Consider the following 22,317-nt stretch of genomic DNA (forward strand, 5'->3'; position numbering starts at 1 on the left):
AAGACAAACTTTATTAACAATGCTTACAATTCACAATTGATCGCATCTTTTAATTATCATTTTCGAGTGGAGAAATATCCAAATCTGTAACATTTACAATGGGATTATGATAACTAAAGTAAGATACGAAATGTTTGAGTTCTATTTTTTCAATATTTCTTGCAAAAACTGCATCAATAGTTGTTCCCCCTTTGGTCGTTGGATCATTTCTACAATTTATCATTTTCAATCCAAATTAGTCTTTAAGGAAGGTTAATAATATTTCAGCTTCAGGTAACTAGAAATTCACATTAAAATCTCCTGCAAGGATCACAAGCCGCTCACAATAATCAATTTCTTCACCAGTAACGTCTGCCAGAGCTTGTGAACCTGCAGTGGATAGTCGTGGCAATAAAGATTTTGCAATAAATAATTTAATATCCCTCATGGCTGCATTTGGTGAAATATAAATGGCAATTAGAAAAGAGAAAATCTAACAATTAATTGATATTTACAAGAGACGTAACTTGACATAACCTTAAATCCATCGCGTTGTCCGTGGGATTGTTTTCACTCATTTTTTACAATTGTTATCCACTAAGTTTGAAAATAAAAAATACTACCTAATTAAATTATATGTGTATCAAATCAAACTAAAATATTTACAGAAAAACAATACTTTTAGTATTTTTATGCTAGCGAGAACGAAAACAATATGGAAATGAATGAGGGAAACTGGATCCTACCACGTGATTTCCCGGCCAATAAAAATGTAGCGTTAAACGTTTAACGCAACCTTGTTGAAAGTCGCATAAGAAGTATCTCTTCAAAAACTAAAAATGACAGTATATCTTATTTAATGTTGAACATTTCCTAAAACTAGCAAGTGGATACCAACTTCATTTTAACGTACTTCAGCAGAGCAGAAGTTAGTAACAAATAGATGCCCAAATGAAAAATGTTTATATTTTATAATGGTATTTTAAAATTGGTTTTAAGAAAGCTTATTAGATACTAATTTGAAGGAAAGAAATTATAATTTATCGTCCCCCAAACTACATTTACAAAACGTATAAAGGAACTTTTCTTATTTATATATTGTATACATTTATCCTCTCAATTCCTATTTAAAACAGGAAATTTTATTTTTTTAATTCTGTTAAATAAGGACTCCTTTCCGGTTTTTTTAGGACTTGCTCTTTTTTCTTACGTTTGAAAAGTACTCGCTATCAGTAAGATTCTTAATATGGATTCGATGTAGAGAGTCACCAAAAAGTGAGTTGAATAAAGAAAATAGCAACTAAAATATCGTCTTTCAGTTTTTAAATTGGAGCACTGGGTCAAGATGTGGTTTATAGTTAATGGTTCTCTTCAACTCCAGTTAGCAGACTCTGGTTCGTTTAGTAAAATGTATAAATTAATTCATCTTGTACGACCAATACGTAATTTGTTTATGAGAGCCTCAATATTTCTGGAGGTATTTATGGTAATAAATGTGTAAATTAGAGATTTATTTAATGCCTTAGTGAATTCTGTCTGCCAATAGGCCCATAAAACAATTGTTATTAAGGTTTGAACATCATGTTATATTGGCCTGTTAGAAAGACTGTGATTGAATTTTGCTATAGAATCGATTTTTTCATTTCCTGAAATTTTCATATATTTCAGAAATCCAGGAGAATAAAAATTCTAAATCTTTACGTTGAAGATTAATTTAATTTCTATTTTGAAGAGTTTCCAAGCCGCTCTTAAAATCTGAATGAATTAAACTATTATGTTTCAAAATGGAAACGTATTTTAAGGTAAAAATATTATATGGCGATTAGAAATGAAAAACAGAACTTCAAGAATGAAAATTCATTTAAATAACCGCATTGAGGGAAATAAAAGCAGATGTCACATGGTAGTCAATTTTGGGAGTGAGATCTAGCTCGCCACCCTAGTAACAACTCTTTTGGAGTCCAGAAAAACTTCTTCAAAAAGCAATAAATCAATTAATTCCAATAAGTTATCCCCCTTGGCATCTCCGGTTAGTCTTTTCCGGCCTCTGGCGAGCCTTTTTTTTCCATTTTTGAGTGTTTGAAATCCGATGTTCCATTGATCTAGGCTTAGTATATCAGACCGCCATATTAACGTGTCATCCACTGCAAGTGAACTCCATCGTAACTTTCGACAACTAATATTTTTATTTTTTTTGTCTAAAAACACATCATCGCTTTTGCTCATGTGGTTATCTTTCTGATTTTTTTAAAAATTTTATTTTAACGGTGGTCTGGTACACCTACAATCAGCATCTTTTTAAAATATGTCGCGATCGGGTATAGCCTGTCGCTACATTGATTTTAGCCATTTGAAAACGCTGACTTTGTATACTTTAAATAATTTCTTATCGTTTATTTTTTGGTCTATATTTTTTATATGTCTTTTCCCCAACTCTTTTTGATTGATCGGCACCCTCTTTTTTTCAATTTCTTCTTGTCCTCTGATTTTTTATAAATTTTTAAAGTCATATCACTTTTCAATGTTAATTGATGTTCCATTCCCGATAGCGAAAATCAAAACAATCTTCATGAATACAATCACAGTTAAGTGCTTCTCATCACGCCTTATCCGTCATTTCCTTATTAATAAATTTTTTAATATCTTTTAATCTTCTCAAAAGTTACCCCAAATTATTGTTGTCATAAATCAATATCAAAGTCAGTGTTTACAAACAAACATTATCAGTGTATCATTACAAACTCATTAGTTATTGTTTCTTATCCTACATATGTTCTTTCAATGCTTTTTATTATCATCTTACATATGTTAGGGCTATACTATTTTTCATTATGTTTTACTTGTGTACATTAAACTTCTATTTTTCTTGTCCTCTGGCCAAGTGTCAATCTGATGTATAAAAATTTTAACTCTTGTTCAAATGCATTTTTGCACTCAATAAGTCTTGCATCCAACAATGCTAATTCATTGTATCTAATCACATGCTTCTACATCACTCAACTCAACCTAGACATTTTATTGTTATTGTTTTCAACATTAATTTGAGTTTATACATTTTTAAGTTAATCTTTACTAGTGTAGCTTCTTGTATAAATAATTACAATGGAACATTGGATCCACATCTCACTACAGTGTTTCAACATCTTAAAGAGTCCGCGGGGGTCGGAATCTATGACTTGCCACTGCCACCTTTCTTTTTTTTTTAAACTTTACTTTAAACTTTTCATGTCTAAAATTGCCCAATATATTATGGCCAAAGAAAGGCTTTCTGCCAATGACATGCAATACTCGCTTGCAACCAAGAATCTCAAATAGGGACATTTTCACTTCATCATGTTCATCTCAACTTATTTTAGACAACAGTGCCAATTTTGGAGCTTCAAGAAATGTAACGCAACAATCGACTAGCCATTCCTCATCATCAAACAGTGTTCATTCACATGATGACTCTGATGCTGAAACTGTTATCGACGTACAAGAATATCCACTTTCGGACCCAACTATCCTGGATAATAAAGAACTGGATCAGCTCTTCCAACAGATTGAGAATAGTCTGAACCACCTAAATAAACAAAAAAACTTCTGTCTTCGAACCACTCCAAGATTGGATGGCCGCAGCTCCCTTACAAGACTAAAATACTTATTTTTTAACATCGCCAAACCGAACACGAATCTGAGCACTATAGAAAGACAACTAACTGAGATCAATCAAAAAATCGATGACCTTAAATCTACAACTTCTACAACCACCGACAAAACCATACAGAGTAAATCACCAAAACCTATAGTAATAGAATCTACAGAAAATGTATCTACTAAGGATATACTGCAAAAGTTAGGAAATTCCGCACCAAAACTACCTATTAAAAATTATACCAAAATGAAAAACCTGTTTAACTGAAGTTCCTCAGTCATTCGCAAAAAGAAAATGCTATACAATCAATTAAAGAATTAGGCCTCCATTATAAGGATAAGGAAACAAGGCTCACTTCGCTAATTTTATTGAACACGCCAACGAGCTTCACAAATGAGGAAATCATTAAAACCAATGGAGATTACAACGAAAACTATGACACTATCAAATTTGAAAAATCCATCCAGCACAAAAAGGAACAGGATAAACAGCATCTAGTCATCCGAGCTACCCATCGCCTATCTCAAAGATTACTGAAGCAACAGACTTTCTATGCCGGTCTTCAGACATTCTTAATCAAGAAACGTATCATCCTTCTTCGATGCAGAAAGTGCCAAGTAATTGGTCATCACCAAAACAATTGCGAGTACAATGTCTGTACCTGAGCCCGCTGCGGCGTAAATCGACACACATCCGACCAATGTACTGCTAAAGCTGAATTCTGCCGAAACTGTAGTGATTCGAACTATGATGATGGAACCAACTTCAAATGTGCTCATGCCGCTTTCTCGCCTACCTGTCCCTATTATCTCAAAAGACTCAAGCAACTACGTTCTGGTCAATAGATCAAACACTGATTTTTCATTCTTCAAACTTTCACTATTTATATTTTTTCCTTTACATTTCACATTTCATTTTTACAATGTTTACCCATCTTCTTTTTATAATTTAAACCACCTTAACTTTTTTCATTCTTAGAGAGAAAAAATAACTTCATTTTTTTTATATATATATAATTTTTTTCTTCTTTTTTTTTCTTATTCTTTCTCTTTTAAGCTTCCAAATATAATTTATATATTATTTGTGAATTCCCTTCTAAATTTAACTAATAGATAATCCATACGTTAATGATATTAAACAATTCACAATTTCTACCGATCTTTATTAACTTAATATATTACAGATAAATCTTCAAAGGAGCAAAGCCGCCATCTTTTTATTTCAAAAAACTGTTGTTGATCTTGACATTGACATAATCTGTTTTCAGAAACTATACAAACCAAAAGATTCCATAATTGGATATCCAAGTTCCTGGAAATTATTTTCTTCAGTAAACGGAAAATCCGGCATTTTTATACCCAATAAATCAATAAGCCCCCTACAGTTAGTTAGTTAGTTAGTTGGATTTTATTGGCACAAGAGCCAGAAATGGCTATGCTGCGCCAGGCACTAGGTTAATTGTCGGACTCTAGGTCAAACTACTGATTTATTATTTAAAGCTGAGAATGTATTATTTTAAAGCAGAGAATATAGTCCAATAGTTTTGATGAACTTTAAAAGGTTGTGATGTATAGGGTCACCTAGTAAAGATTGAAGATTAGGATAAAAGCTACCAAAAAGTTTGTTCCTCAAATGTTTGAATCGTTCGCAGTCTGTTAAAATATGTTTAATAGTAATGTCGACATGACATAGAGAACAACTAGGTGCAGGTTCAGATTTTAGTAAATGCATGTGAGTAAAACGAGAATGACCAATGCGCAGTCTATTGATAATAACCTGGGTTTTGCGATCAATATGTATTGTTTTAAAGTTGTCAAGATTAGGATAAATTTCGTGCAATTTATTATTAGCTTGTTTATACCAATGTTCTTTCCAAGCCTGTTGTATTGTGGATTTACATATGCGTTTGAAATCAAGAGATGTTATAAGGTTATTGCTTACGTTTTGAGTGGTTTTAGCCGTAATGTCAGCAAGGTCATTCCCCCTTATGCCGACATGTGATGGTATCCAACAAAAGTAGATATGGAAACCTTCACCACACAATTCTGTAAAACAACTTTGGATTTTACATATCATGGGGTTTCGCCCGGTATGAGGAACACTTGATATAAAACTGCGAGAGTCAGTATAAATTATCCACTTGCGGTAAGTTTGGTCAGAGATAAAATTTAGAGCTAGTAAAATAGCGTAGCATTCTGCAGTGAAAATTGATGCGTCTTGGTGCAATTGTTCAGATATAGTAAAATTTTCAATAACCACACCACAACCAACATGGTTATCATGTTTTGAGCCATCAGTAAAAATTGGTTTAAAATCATTATAATTATTACGATGTTCATAAAATTTTTGGCTAAAAACACTAGAGATGGTGTCAGATTTCTTGAAATTTCCAAAAATATCTAAAACACACATCGAGAGATTAACCCAAGGTGGGATAGTCTCTATATTAGTAAAAGCTGCGAAATTGAAAATATTAAAATCATTTAAAATTTTTATGATTCTTAACCCAAATGAAGGGATGTAAGATGGACGTGAAGAGAAATGAGTGGTAAATTGCGGATTGATGACACCTGAATACAACGGATGACGTGGATTTGATTTAATTTTGAAATAATAATCTAGGGACAGTTTAGAGCGACGAAAATAAAGAGATGGCTCGGAACATAACGCATACAGACTCTCAATTGGCGAAGTTCGAAACGCCCCCAACGATATTCTAAGACCTTGATGATGAATTGTGTCTAGATATTTTAAAACAGATGAACGAGCTGATGAATATACGGGAATGCCATAGTCTAGTTTTGAACGTATAACAGCACGATATATTTTAATCATTACGTCCATGTCAGCCCCCACGAACAATTAGTAAGAACTTTTAAAATATTTAATGAATTAGATGTTCTTTTCCTAATGTAATTTATGTGAGGTTTAAATGTGAGTTTTGAATCAAATATCATTCCCAGGAATTTCGTTTCAGCAACAACGGGTATAACGCAACTATTTAGAATGATTTCCGGATGAGGATGTAGACCACGTTTGCGGCAAAAATGCATACAGTGAGTTTTTTGAGTAGATAATGTAAAACCATTTTCTGTCGTCCATACTAAAATTTTATTGACAGCTAATTGCATTTGTCGTTCAATAAGTGACATATTAGTAGATCGGCATGATATCCGAAAGTCATCAACAAACAATTCACCATAAACTGATGGAGGAAGTTGAAGTAAAATGTCATTTATTTTTAAAATGAAAAGTGTCACGCTTAAAACGCTACCTTGAGGAACACCCTCTTCCTGGATAAAAATATCAGATAAAACGGAATTAATTTTAATCCTAAATGTTCTGTTTGATAAAAAACTTTTGATAAAATAGAACATGTTGCCACCGATTCCGCAATTAATAAGATCCCTAAGTATACCATACCGCCATGTTCTGTCATATGCCTTCTCCATATCGAAAAAAAATTGAAACTAAATGTTGATTTTTTAAAAAGGCATGACGGATGTCTGTTTCAAGTCTTAGTAAATTGTCAAGAGTGCTTCGACCTTTACGGAAACCACTTTGGTATTCAGAAAGTTGATGTTGGGTTTCAAGTAGAAACATAAGGCGTCGATTCACCATTTTTTCAAGAAGCTTGCAAAGACAGCTGGTCAATGCAATAGGTATATAGCTAGTAGTTTCTTCGGGGTTTTTTCCTGGCTTTAAAATGGGGATGACATAAGCAGTTGACCAGTTTTTTGGAAAAACTCTTTCGATCCAAATGCGATTATAAAGTTTTAGGAGAAGACTTAAAATTTTATCCGGAAGGTTTTGAATCATAGTGTAGTGAATATCATCAGGACCAGGTGTTGTTGGATGAATATTTTTTAGAGCTATTTGAATTTCGTTGAATGTAAAGGGTTCATTATATTTGCTATTTGTATTCTTAGGCTTTAGTTTAATTTTTTCTTTATTTCTTTTAATTGAAGCAAATGGTTCTGGGTAGTTAGAAGAGCTGGAAACTTGAGCAAAAGCACCGGCAAGGGCGTTCGTAACATCGTGTATATCTGAGATTGGTGAATTATTACACTTAAGAATAGGGATATTATGTGCTGTATATTTACCAGAAATCGTCCTTATTTTATTCCAGATTAAATTTGATGGTGTGTTATACTTTATGGAAGAGATATAATTTTTCCAGGAATTTCTTTGAGCGTTTCGTCGAGTTTTTCGGGCCACTGATCGGGCTTTTTTGAAAGCAATCAGGTTATCAGTGGTTGGATGTTTACGAAAAATCTGCCAGTAATGTTTTTGCTCTTTTTTGGTTTTTTGACAGTCATCGTTCCACCATGGTTTAGGATGTTTTGGTAATTTTGTGGATGACAATTTTGAACTATGTTTGGTTGCTTCTAGTATCATATCTGTGAAATGATCAACTGCAAGATTTATATCAGCTTGGTTTACTATGCTTTCATCAATATGTATCCAGGTAGTGAATTTAACCCAGTTCGTAGTGTTTAATTTTATTCGCGGTGTTTTGGATAAAATGTAGCTGTTACTGCCTGTGTAAGTAAGTACTAATGGAAAATGATCGCTATTGAAGAGGTCGTCATGAACATAAAATAACCAATCTGGATAAATAGATGGACTGCATATGGCTAAATCTATAGCATGAAATGATCGCGATGGAGCGTGAAAGTAGGTGCTTTCCCCTGTATTAAGAAGACACAGAAGATAGTCATCAATTAATTTTTCTATTTGGAGACCCCTATTATTTGAGTCAGGACTTCCCCAAGTAGGGCTATGGCCATTGAAATCTCCTAATATTATAAATGGCTGCGGGAGTTGACCGATCAAGTTATCTAAATCAATTTGGGATATATTATCTCCGGGAGGAAGGTAAATGCAGCAAATTGTTAAGAGAATTTGAAGAGATAGTTGAACAGCAACTACTTGCAAGTTAGTATTTAGCGATAACATATTAGACGGATATCTTGCGGACGTCATAATCATAACTCCGCCACAAGCTTTATTGTTATTGATGTTATCTTTTCTGTTTATATTGTAACCACGTAGTTTAATTGTTTGAGTTGGTTTGAGAGCGGTTTCTTGAAGACAAATGCAACAAGGGGAAAATTTATTTATAATATCAATTATGTCTGGTTTTGTAGTGTTATAGCTTCTGCAATTCCAGGATATTATTTTGGCCATTTATTATCTTTTAATTTTTAGTTTAGATTTCGGACAAAGGTTTGGTGGAGCCTCCAACCCCTCGTCAGTTTGCATTTGCTGGTAAGGTAGTTCGTCACGGTTTTCTTCGTCGGTGCTCATTGCATCAGATTGCGAAAGTTCTTTGTTTTTTGGTTTTTTTAACTTGTCTTTATGGAACTTGTTTTGTCTACTTTTTGGTATATATTTAAGGGGGTAGGTGCACGCAGAAGAAATCCTATCTCGATAATGTTAAAATTACCCAATTTTGATGTACCTTTTTTAAAAAACTGTTGAACATTTTTAAATAATTTTTTTTTCTTTTCATTATATGCATTCTTCTACACACTTTAACCAGAGCTTTTGTAATTTGGAGTTTTCATTATTTTTAAAAAAAATAAAATCCACATTTATACAGGATTTTCTTAAAAATTTTGAAAATTTTACTACACATGCAACCACAAAATATAAGTTAATGTATATAATCAAAATTCCCTTGGTTAAAATGTTTATATATACATGGAGAAACAGTGTGTAAAATTTAATCACATTACGATGAGTAGTTTTTGAGAAAAGGTACATTTTATGCTAAAAATAATGGTTTTGAGAAAAACAACATTTAATAAAAAAAGTATTAATATTTAACTCCTGTCATCAATTTATGTTAGATTTTAAAAATAATCAACAAGAATGTGTTTTGAATAATATATATCTGGTATTTGAAAACTCTATCTTTTCTAGTTTTTTAAAAAAATTCAATTATCTGGTCTTAAATGAACACATTACAGGCAGTCGTTACTGTTCAAATGTAAGCAAAATATAACTTCACTTGGATACATCTTTACAAAAACCTATTTGACTTTTTATATTTTTTTATAATTATTTCATGCAATATTTCTAACATTTAAACCAAATACTTTTCAATTCAAAGTTTTTACTAGAATTTTAAAATATTCAAAGCTATACAATAATAAACACAAACATCATCACCTATTGTCATCAAAATAATATTTTTTACAATAATACTACATTTTTATGAATAAAATAATATTACAGTTCTAAATTATGTAAAATTTTGTACTTTAAATAAGAAAATATACTTTTTTAAAGGAAAACTAAAATTTACCCATTTAAAAAAAAAAAAGACTATTTTTTAAAACCTGCCTTTAGCATAGCTTGGATTGTCGGGATTATCTAACAATTTATCCTCCAGTACACATTTCTCTAATCTTCTCCTTTTCCTGGCCTCCATAGTCTTTTGTTTCACATCATATTCCGCTTTACGCACGCGTGCTTTATCGACCATCATCATAGCTCGGGTTGTGTATAATCCTGGCGTTATTCCTAACTCTGACAAAACTTTGCACTTCACAATATTTCCCTCGTTGTAACAGCCAACTGCTTCGTAAGCTCCTATTTTTAAAGTATCTAGTTGAACAAAGGTACTTTTTGGAATACGAGACCATAATATGTTGTTAAAACTTTCATTCGAGTTCTGCGTCTTTCCATGAAGGCACTTGGCGAGCAACTCTGGTTTTGCTAAGTCTCTGTACACTTGCTTTATTTTCAATAAAACATCAGCAGGTAGACTACTTTTGTGACTGTAGATACCACCAGATAGTTTTGCTTTGTGATAACCACACCATGTGTTCTTATCTTGAGGACATAAGCCATGCTGCGGATTTTTGTCTGTCGAAGACTTGTGGAAAAACGTGGCCCACACAGCTTGCTTCATTGCTAGCAAATTGCCTGTATTGTTTCGAATCGCTAGACCATAATACAATTGAAGCTTGTCGATTTCTTTCTCAGTCAACCGTCCACGTCCTCCTATAGATTTGTCATCGCCCAACTTCTGACCCTTAAGGTTTTGTTTTAGTGCACGCAATCTTGTGCCCATCCTTTTCTCCACATGCCCAATGCACTCCAGTTTTTCAACACTAACATCATCTCCATAAGGTTTTGCTTCGCACACAGCTTTATATGCCCTTGAATCCCCATCACCAAGAAATTTTACGTATCGAAGGTTATGTAAGGATTCGGATCTTTCGAATATTGATACTGCACCATGCGTTTCCATAGCCCCACTATTCCCGTAAAAGTTAGCACGACAAAGAAAATCATGCTTTTGTTTGTTCTTGCATTTGCAAAATCTGGACAACACTTCAATGTCCAGTACTTTTCCTACGTCAACACTAGTTGCAATAACTGAACCATTCATTGAGACATGCCCACGTCTTTGCCACGTGCCATCTATTGCAACAGGAATGTCTTTGGAATTGCTAGCTGCTTCGGCTTCACTAGCCGCATCACTCATACTCTTCATAGCGACACTTTTTATTGCCGAGCCTAATTCACTTGTGACTTCATCAAATCTGTGTGGTGGAGCAAGTAAGTTCATTATTCCACAAAACATTTGAGCAGCTGCCTTCCCTTTTCCGATGCTTCTCATGGCATACGTTAATCTAGTATTAATTTCATAAATTTTTGTGTCTCTATTGTTGCACACTTTAGAAGAAACTTCAGTATTTAAAAAAGACGTTTTAAAATCACATTGTTCACAATAAATAGAAAGTTCAGATGCAAGTCCCTGAACTTGCCTGGAAAACTTTAGTTTTATACTTTTGTTTTTGCATGTTGAGCATAACACTGAATCCTTTAAACAATTAGATAATAAATTTAAATTAATTATTTCATTTGAATTATTATCATTCAGAAATGATTCATAATCATTTACATGCTTATCCAGTTTGATTTTGGACGCCGATTCATTCAACTCAATGCTTGTAGATGAACACGCTGATTTACGATGAACACCAAACGCTTTCCTCTTTTTAAACACTCGTTGACCGCTTCGCGGCATGTTTATAACTAAATAGCTAATAAATAATATAAATATGAATTCAAAAAGTTCAAATTAATACGAAAATAATCTGAAAAAATTGCAGTTAGAAGAAGCGAATTTCAGAAAACAACAAAATTTTGAACCTCGTGAAAAGAAGCAATCAATCGATCAATAAACTCACTTCACCTCAATTCTTTTCATAATTGTTGTTGCCAAACAAAATAAAATAATAAATTTAATTCTATTTGAGTTTAAAGCTGGCCTAAACTTATTTTTAAGGAAATGAGAAGACTCCAAGGTTTAGTTTCGGTTTGGGTGGGCGTGGCAGTTTCGGATTGAGAGCTTGTTTACTATTTTTAAAAATTTTTTAAAAATACTTCTAATTTGGACAGAATAAAAATTTAAACGCCATTTTTTAAAGAAAGAACTGTATTTTAAGAATCTGCAAAAAAAGAAAAATGCATTTTTTAGTCGATTTGCGTGCACCTACCCCCTTAAGCTTGCTGGCTACGGGAGACTGAGTCAGTTTTTGTTGTAATTTGTTTATTAATTGAGGCGTTAATTTCACGTATCTTTGGCTTTCAGAAGTGTTTTGTATAGGTGAAGGAGATGCAGATTTTTCCGGATTTTTCGTTTGTTGAGACTGGGAGGATATTGTTTGGTTGGCTGCTTGTCTGGGCAATACTGTTTTAGGCTTATTATTTTGTGTTTCAGATTCTGTAAAGTCACATTGACAGCCTACAGATTTAGTATGTTTGGTATTTGAGATCGGATTCATAACTGCTGCGGCATACGAAACATTTGGTCGAGGTTGCGAGCTTAGAAATTTAGTTTTAGCTTCGAAGTAGGAAAGGTTTTGCGTTACTTTTATGCTTAAAATTTGCTTTTCTTGCTTCCATTTTAAGCATCGTCTGGAATTAGCAGAATGATCTTCATTACAGTTGGCACATTTTTCAGGAGATGAACAGGATCTGAATGAATGTCCAGGTTGGCCACAGCGGGAGCAGGTTTCTTTCCCTCTGCAATTGTTGGTAGAATGACCAAACTTCTGACATTTAAAACAGCGTAAAGGATTTGGAATATATGGACGGATTTTGCAGTTTCGGTAACCAGCTTTAATATCAATAGGTAGATCAGCACTATTAAAAGTTAAAATTATATGTTGAGTTGTAAATATATCTGAACCTTTCTTGATTGTTATGTGGCGTGCATCTATAACGCCTTGATCAGAGAGACCTTCTAAAATTTCTGAGATTGGTATGGATTGTAATGCTTTTTCTGAAATTACGCCTTTCGAAATATTTAGAGTGTTGTGAGGGGTTACTGTAATTTTAACGCTTCCAATTTGATTCAATTTGAGAAGTGAAGTTGTTTGTTTGGTAGAATTTGTTTCAACTAATAAGTCTCCAGATGGCATTGGTTTGACATGTTTTGGATTTCCAATGTGTGTCTCAAGAGATTTTTGGACTAGAAAAGGTGACATAGAGGAGAGTTTCTTCTCTGCAGAACTTAGAACAAGGAACTTTGACTTGGAGGGGTCGTAATTTGAGCAATTTGATAGATTAAAACTAGGTAATGAGGCTGTTCCGCTTTTGTTCTGGTGAGCGGAACTGAACACCTGTTCATTTTCAGCCATAGGAAAAGAAATAAAACTTCCACTATCGGCGGCACCACCAACCACGGAGTCCAACTCAGGGGATGCGAGGAATAGATATAAATCTGTTACTCAACATCGATGCTGACCAATAGTTATACGCCCGAAAGTCACCCCTGAAGCAGCCTCCACCCTTAACGAGGTGCCCAGAAAGTGACCCCGGGCTTGACCCTAGCCAACAGATGACATTAGTGACTGGCCGATTGATGCATACGGGCCACTATGCACCTCCCGTTTATCTGAAGCAGGGGCCAAAGCAGTGTGTTGGGGTACCAAGATACCCCTCAACTACCAGGATCTCCTTTTCCAGGGACACGGGTCTCCACGCACGGCGAACACGCGGGTGGTTTCTTCTCATCAGGGTTCAATATAACACCGAACCAAGACGAAAAGTCCTTACCAGTTAATCTGGCAACCACGATAAGAATGAGAATCGATAACTAATAAGGAATTGCAACAAGATAATATATCATATAATAAATAAGAATAACAAGATAATTTATATAAATATATCAACGTAACGAGAAAAAAAATATACATCGATAGTCTAGAAACCAATATTCTGCAAATGATATCCAGAATTTGAAAGTAAATAAAATAATTTTCGCTCACTAGGTCAATGTACTTAAATGTGAAGGTCAGAAACTCAAAACAGGACCGTCGCAAGGGAGAAATTGAAGTATGCTAAGGTCCAGCTCGGGGCCCCGGGTGCGCCGTACCCGTCACACAAGAGTGTGCCCCTGGGGGTAAGACAACAGTGCCAGGACAACAGTGCCAATTTTGGAGCTTCAAGAAATGTAACGCAACAATCGACTAGCCATTCCTCATCATCAAACAGTGTTCATTCACATGATGACTCTGATGCTGAAACTGTTATCGACGTACAAGAATATCCACTTTCGGACCCAACTATCCTGGATAATAAAGAACTGGATCAGCTCTTCCAACAAATTGAGAATAGTCTGAACCACCTAAATAAACAAAAAAACTTCTGTCTTCGAACCACTCCAAGATTGGATGGCCGCAGCTCCCTTACAAGACTAAAATACTTATTTTTTAACATCGCCAAACCGAACACGAATCTGAGCACTATAGAAAGACAACTAACTGAGATCAATCAAAAAATCGATGACCTTAAATCTACAACTTCTACAACCACCGACAAAACCATACAGAGTAAATCACCAAAACCTATAGTAATAGAATCTACAGAAAATGTATCTACTAAGGATATACTGCAAAAGTTAGGAAATTCCGCACCAAAACTACCTATTAAAAATTATACCAAAATGAAAAACCTGTTTAACTGAAGTTCCTCAGTCATTCGCAAAAAGAAAATGCTATACAATCAATTAAAGAATTAGGCCTCCATTATAAGGATAAGGAAACAAGGCTCACTTCGCTAATTTTATTGAACACGCCAACGAGCTTCACAAATGAGGAAATCATTAAAACCAATGGAGATTACAACGAAAACTATGACACTATCAAATTTGAAAAATCCATCCAGCACAAAAAGGAACAGGATAAACAGCATCTAGTCATCCGAGCTACCCATCGCCTATCTCAAAGATTACTGAAGCAACAGACTTTCTATGCCGGTCTTCAGACATTCTTAATCAAGAAACGAATCATCCTTCTTCGATGCGGAAAGTGCCAAGTAATTGGTCATCACCAAAACAATTGCGAGTACAATGTCTGTACCTGAGCCCGCTGCGGCGTAAATCGACACACATCCGACCAATGTACTGCTAAAGCTGAATTCTGCCGAAACTGTAGTGATTCGAACTATGATGATGGAACCAACTTCAAATGTGCTCATGCCGCTTTCTCGCCTACCTGTCCCTATTATCTCAAAAGACTCAAGCAACTACGTTCTGGCCAATAGATCAAACACTGATTTTTCATTCTTCAAACTTTCACTATTTATATTTTTCCCTTTACATTTCATTTTTACAATGTTTACCCATCTTCTTTTTATAATTTAAACCACCTTAACTTTTTTCATTCTTAGAGAGAAAAAATAACTTCATTTTTTTTATATATATATAATTTTTTTCTTCTTTTTTTTTCTTATTCTTTCTCTTTTAAGCTTCCCAATATAATTTATATATTATTTGTGAATTCCCTTCTAAATTTAACTAATAGATAATCCATACGTTAATGATATTAAACAATTCACAATTTCTACCGATCTTTATTAACTTAATATATTACAGATAAATCTTCAAAGGAGCAAAGCCGCCATCTTTTTATTTCAAAAAACTGTTGTTGATCTTGACATTGACATAATCTGTTTTCAGAAACTATACAAACCAAAAGATTCCATAATTGGATATCCAAGTTCCTGGAAATTATTTTCTTCAGTAAACGGAAAATCCGGCATTTTTATACCCAATAAATCAATAAGCCCCCTACAGATAGATTCTCTTCAAGATTCTGTTTCGATATCAATAAACTCTTCAAATAATTCACCCTTGCTCCTAATCTCATTTTATAATTCCCCACCAGACACAGACTTGAATCTAATGAAAGATCTAATTTATTACAGTAACAAAAACTTCTACAATTATCCAATAATAATTTGTGGAGACTTCAAGTCACATCACTGCTTCTGGGGTTATTCAAACAACGACGCAAGGGGAGAAGTATTGTTAGATTTTATCATATCCAACAACTTAAAAATTTTAAATTCACTACCAGCATTACCGACTTTCGTAACATCTTTAACCTCATCTTTTCCAGATCTTATTCTTACAAATAACATTATTAAAATAACATAGATATTTTAACTTTTTCTAATTGGAATGTTCTGGATATAGAAAGTAATTCAGACCACAAATATATCTTATTACAAATCAATAACAAGTATACGTTCTCCTCTTTCACAAGGTTTAAAACAAAGTTTGGAAATTATAGTAAATTTAAAAAACATTTCTCGAACTTTATTCCAGATCTAAACATTTAACTAGACAACGTACACAATCCTATGGATCTTAATATTTTTACAAATAATCTCATTAGTAAAATTTTCTTAAGCTGCAAAAACTCCTACAAACTTAACTTTTCAATCGTCATACAAACACTTCTTGGTGGGCAGCACAACTTTCAATCCACAAAAAAGAATTAAAAGCAATTAAAGGACTTTTTCAGAGATCAAATTTTGATGAAGAAATTAAAGAATATAAAGCTATTTACAAGCAAAAAAGAGCACAATACAAAAAACTAATTATCAAAGCAAAGTACAATAGTTGGCAATATCTCTGTGAAAGCACTAAAAATCCCCATCGCGCTCATTATAAATCATCCTTTAAAACAAACTCCTATCCGACCATCTTAACTCAGATTTATGACACTAACTGTCCAATAGAAGAGGCCAAGAATGTTCTTCATAGTCTTTTCCCGGATGACAATGTTATCCAACAAAACAAATACAGCTATCAAAATAAAAATCCAGATCCTCTCTTCAACCACAATCAACTTCAACGTCTTCTTAGAACACTAAACAACAAAAATGCACCAGGCATAGATGGCATTGATTATATAAGTGTAAAAAACTTATTCATGTTTTTCGGTTCACTTATCCTAAATTTTTTCAATAAATGCCTCACTCTGGAAGTCTTCCCTGACCATTTCAAAAAAGGGCAAGCTTTACTTTTTCTTAAAAAAGGCGAAAATCCCAATGTTTTATCTTCATATCGTCCTTTAACACTATTTCCTTGTTTGGGTAAATTCCTAGAGAAATTAATCGTTAAAAGACTAACTTTTCATTTAGAGAAACTCAACGCACAGTCTGATTTACAATACGGTTTTAGATTTGGTCAATATAGCACTAGAAAATTTCAAAGATAACCTATCACTTTTAAAAAATAATCACAAACACGTAGCCGCAATCTCACTCGACATCAAAGGGGCATTTGACAATATCCAGTATGATCTAATTAATAGACAATTGTCAATGTACCAAGTCTCATCCAATCTTTGTTTTATAATAGAAAGCATCAATACGAACAGGCAAGCCATCATAGCAACAAATCGGGGATATGTAACAAAAACAATTCAAAAAGGTTGCCCACAAGGGTCTTGCATAGGACCGACTGCGTGGAATTTAGTAATTAATAACCTTTTGAAAATGCAGTTTGAAAATTCCATTATACAAGCCTTTGCAGACGACTTGATAATTCTTACATATGCCAACTCTAGGAGGCGGTTAGAACAAGTATCGAATCTAACTCTAAATCGTATTAACAATTGGATCACCAACAATTCTTTAACTCTTTCAATTGATAAAACAGCCTATATTCATTTTTACAACACTAACAGGGGTGCAATCTTCAAAATTAACAATGAAAAAATTAAGCAAACAAATCATTTTAGGTACCTTGGAGTTGTAATCGATAAAAAATTGAATTGGGGTCCTCATGTCAATATCCTTAAAGAAAAAGAAACCCCCCCTTCAATTCTCTTTACAAAATCAATAATAAATCTTTGGGAATAAATCAAAAAGCAAGAAAACTCATTTATAACACAGTAATAGTGCCTTCTCTAGCACACGGTTGCAATATTCGGGCAAAAAATATCTCACCCCGGATATGTAGAACCTTAATTTCGATTCAACGCAAATTCCTTTTGAATATGACGAGGGCTTACCACTCTACCCCCCCCCCGCGCAGCTCTTCATGTTTTAACAAATATTCCCCCTCTTCCAGACCAGATTATGAACTTGTTATGCTCAACAACATTAACTGAAATTTTATTTTATTTATTTCAAATGGCAGAGGTCATTGACATGAAAAAGCAAAAACATAGGAACAAAACAAGAAAGTAAAAAGTCATTTCCTTAGGAGCGCTCTTGCTTCCCAATATCGCTCGACGACCCGTGGAGGGCCCTGCAGCACAGCATGTGGCTGCCATCCAAAACAGCTTGAGTGCCAATTTATCACCCATCTTATAATATAAAAAACAAAATCTCTTTAACTGAGCAAGGTAACTACGACTTTAGAAAAGATACCAACTTCTTCACAGACGGTTCCAAAACTGAAACAGGCACTGCATTCGTATTTCTTAACAATGCTCATTCACAAACCTTCACATTGGATATTAACAACTCTACGGGATTGCGACTTTGGATTGCTGTTCAGGTTGCGCAGATTTTGATTTTAACGCATTGGCTGTCAGAGAAGGGGTTGTTGTCTGAGCTATTTGGGTGATATGGTACGTTTTGTATTCCGAAGTTCAGATTCATTATTTTCAGTCTGTATACCAATGGATTTAGTTGCTTTTGGAGTTTTGACCACTGAAGCATATGAAACATTAAGTTTAGGTTGTGAGTTTAACAATTTGCTTTTGGCCTCAAAATATGACAAGTTTTGCATTACTTTTATATTTAGTATTTGTTTTTCTTGTTTCCATCTAGGGCATTGATGAGAATGTGCAGAGTGAGATTCGGAACAGTCAGTACATTTTTCTGGCTGATTACAGGTTTTAAAAGTGTGACCGGTTTCACTGCAACGAGAGCAAGTCTCTTTGTAGAATGGCCGAATGTTTTACATTTGAAGCATCGGAGTGGATTGGGAATGTATGGGCGAACTTAACAGATTCGGTACCCTGCTTTAATATCATCAGGTAGTATAGAAGCGTTGAATGTTAAGATTATGTGTTGAGTGGTAACTATTTCTCGACCTTTCTTATGGTTATGTGCCGTGCATCTATAACTCCTTGACTGGAGAGTCCTTCGATTATTTCAGAAATTGGGAGTGATTGTAACGTGTTATCAGAGATCACGCCTTTAGATATATTTAGAGTGTTGCGAGGGGTTACTGAGATTTTAACGTTTCCGAGTTCAGATAATTTCAAAAGTGAAGCTGTTTGTTTGTTGGAATTTGTTTTGATTAACAAGTCTCCTGATGGCATCTGTTTGACATTTTTAGGATTACCAATATTTGCCTCAAGTGTTTTTTGAACTAAAAATGCTAATATAGACGAAAGTTTCTTTTCTGTTGAGCTTAAGATCAGAAATTTTGCTGTAGTGGGGTCGCAATTTGTGCATTTAGCAAGATTGAAACTAGGTGAGAAAATTGTTCAGCTTTTGTTTCGGTGTGCGGAACTGAACACCATCTGTTCATTTTCAGCCATAGAAAAAAATAATCAACTTCCATTATCAACTGCACCACCCACCACGGAGTCCAACTTAGGGGATGTAAGTGACAGTAAAAAATCTGTTACTTAACACCGATGCTGGCCAATAGCTATACGCCCGAAAGTCACCCCTGAAGCAGCCTCCACCCTTAACGAGGTGCTCAGTAAGTGACCCCGGGCTTGACCCTAGCCATCAGATGACGTTTGTGACATGCCGATTGATGCATACGGGCCACTATGCACCTCCCGTTTACCTGAAGCAAGAGCCAAAGTAGTGTGTTGAGGTACCAAGATGCCCCTCAACTACCAAGATCCCCCTTTCCAGGGACACGAGTCTCCACGCACGGCAAACACGCGGGTGGTTTTCTTACCATCAGAGTTTGATATAAAACCGAAACCAAGACGAAAAGTCCTTTACCAGTCAATTTGGCAACCACGACAAGAGTGAAAATTTTTTATAAATAAATATAATACAAATGAAGAAGGGAAACATAATTAATAAATATACATATGTATATATAAACGCAACAAAAATAATCAAAAATAAAAATAATCCTAATCAAAAATATAAAAGCTCAAATAATTGCTCACTAGGACAATGTAATAAATAATGAAAGTCAGAAACTCAAAACAGGACTGTCGCAGGAGAGATATAGAAAAGTGCTCAGGTCCAGCTGGGGGCCCCGGGCGCGCCACGCCCATCACACAAGAGCGTGCCCCTGGGAGGGTAAATCATTGGAGATGTTTTATCTTTAGATGTTTTATCTTACAGATGTCGTTTAACACAGAAATCTGTTGGCTGGCTATAGTTTATACAATGTTCTGAATCAGAAAATATGATATTGTTGTTGTTGTTGTTAATTTACGTCGCACTAGAGCTGCACAATGGGCTATTGGCGACGGTCTGGGAAACATCCCGGAGGATGATCCGAAGACATGCCATCACAATTTTGATCCTCTGCGGAGGGGATGGCACCCCCGCTTTGGTAGCCCAACGACCTGCACGCGAAGTCGAGCACTTTACGGTAGCACAGTTTAACGAGGACCAATACCGCACACCCTCGGTCCCTACGCAGACTGATCCAAGTGGGTCACCCACCCGCACACTGACCGCAGCCAGTGATGCTTGACTTCGGTGATCTGCTGGGAACCGTGTCTTAACGATCAGTCTACTGCGGGACCAGAAAATATGAATACGTTTGGTTTTGCTCATTTTCGTTCTTTTTTTCTTGGATCTGGGGTTCAAGAGTTCGCATAAGAGATGCTTATTAGTAGGTTAATTTAAAATCAGCGAAGATTAATTCTCCGTGAACGATTTCTGGCTAAATAGATAAAAATTCGTCAATTAAAGGACAGAAATGCTTATTGGACTCCCGCATGGTATATCTTCATCTTGGATAAAATTATCTGATGAAACTACATTAAGATTTAGTTCAAAGGTCCAGCCAGTTAAAAAGTAATTGATGAAATAAAATCATTTCCCATGGTATTGTGCATCATTAGGCTTTAAAGTTTCATGGCCCCACTTCTCAAAACCATAAATGCAACAATACTTCTTATATAAAGGAAGCCTTTATTTGTTTCTAAAAGTAAAATCTTGTCTATTGTGGCATGGAACTTTTTAAAACCTCTTTATTCGATAAAATTTAACCATTTTTAAGTACATAACCTAGCCTGGTCTCTATCGCTCGTGAGTGCTATGTAATGAACTGGAAGGAAAGTTCGCAATGTTCAGCTCACATTCTGTCAATTTTAAAAAGATTAAAATTTACTTCGTGTTTTGGAAGGTGTATGAATAAATTATTTCTGTGCATTACCTGGTAATGTTAGCTTGCAGTGATTAATGGTGATTTTTAGTTCAATTAGGATGATAAGATGATTTATATTCAATCACATGGCTGTAACGGACAGTTCAGAACTATTTTTCAGTTTTACACTTGCAATTGAAAGATTGGGTAAAATTTGACAAACTTTCCATATTTGAAAAGTTTTCAGCTAGTTCACGATGCATCACCTCTGAAATTTAGTTTCTATATTCCTGACAGAGAGCGTGTAATAACTTCCATTATTGTTCAATCTTTTTACAGATTTATTTGGAAAGAGTAATGATGAAAGTTATATAAACGTGTTGAAACCATTTTTTTTAACATTGTCGGCATATTTTTCTAGAGAAAGCACATACTTCTTTAAAGAAATTTTGATTTTTAAACGATAAAGACCTAGGAAAAATTATTTTCTTCGAGGCTTTTGGGCTTAACTGCATTCATGTGTTCGCAGAACTTGGTCTGTTTGCGAAAAATATAGCATTGATATTTCAGCCACTTTAAGTATTCGGAGCCGTAGTTTAATTAACCGTCCTAGATTCATCCAACTGTTTGTCTAATACAAGTGAGCTATTCCGCCAATCTGCTTTTATATTGTTTAGAAAAGCACATCATTTAGTTACGGAGCTGACACAGTAATGATAAATGAAAATTGACCATTATGATATAAATAGTTAAAAAAGTTGACAAATCGGATATATATATATATACACCGCTAAATTCATCACCATAAAAATTTGCTTTCATAAAATGAGTCAATTGAATTGAATGTTGGGTTTAATGGCACAAAGTCCACAGAAGGACATGCTGCGCCAAACAGACGGTTTTAAAATAAAATCCTAGGTAGATGTATACTACAAGTTTTTCTCATCAAAATCACACGGAATTTATAAAACTGAATACAACGAAACCGACGCATTCAAGAGTGTGTAAAACAAGATAAAATTTAAATGTAGTTAAGTATCATAAAACAGTTGCATTCAAAGCTGAATAAAATCACATAAAATTGTAAATAGGATAAAACAGTTATATACAGTATAAGAGACCAATTGCGCGCAGA

Source organism: Parasteatoda tepidariorum, chromosome 6 (assembly GCF_982258835.1).
Source record: "Parasteatoda tepidariorum strain Cologne lab strain chromosome 6, Ptep-v5.0, whole genome shotgun sequence".
In the NCBI taxonomy this organism is placed as follows: domain Eukaryota; kingdom Metazoa; phylum Arthropoda; class Arachnida; order Araneae; family Theridiidae; genus Parasteatoda; species Parasteatoda tepidariorum.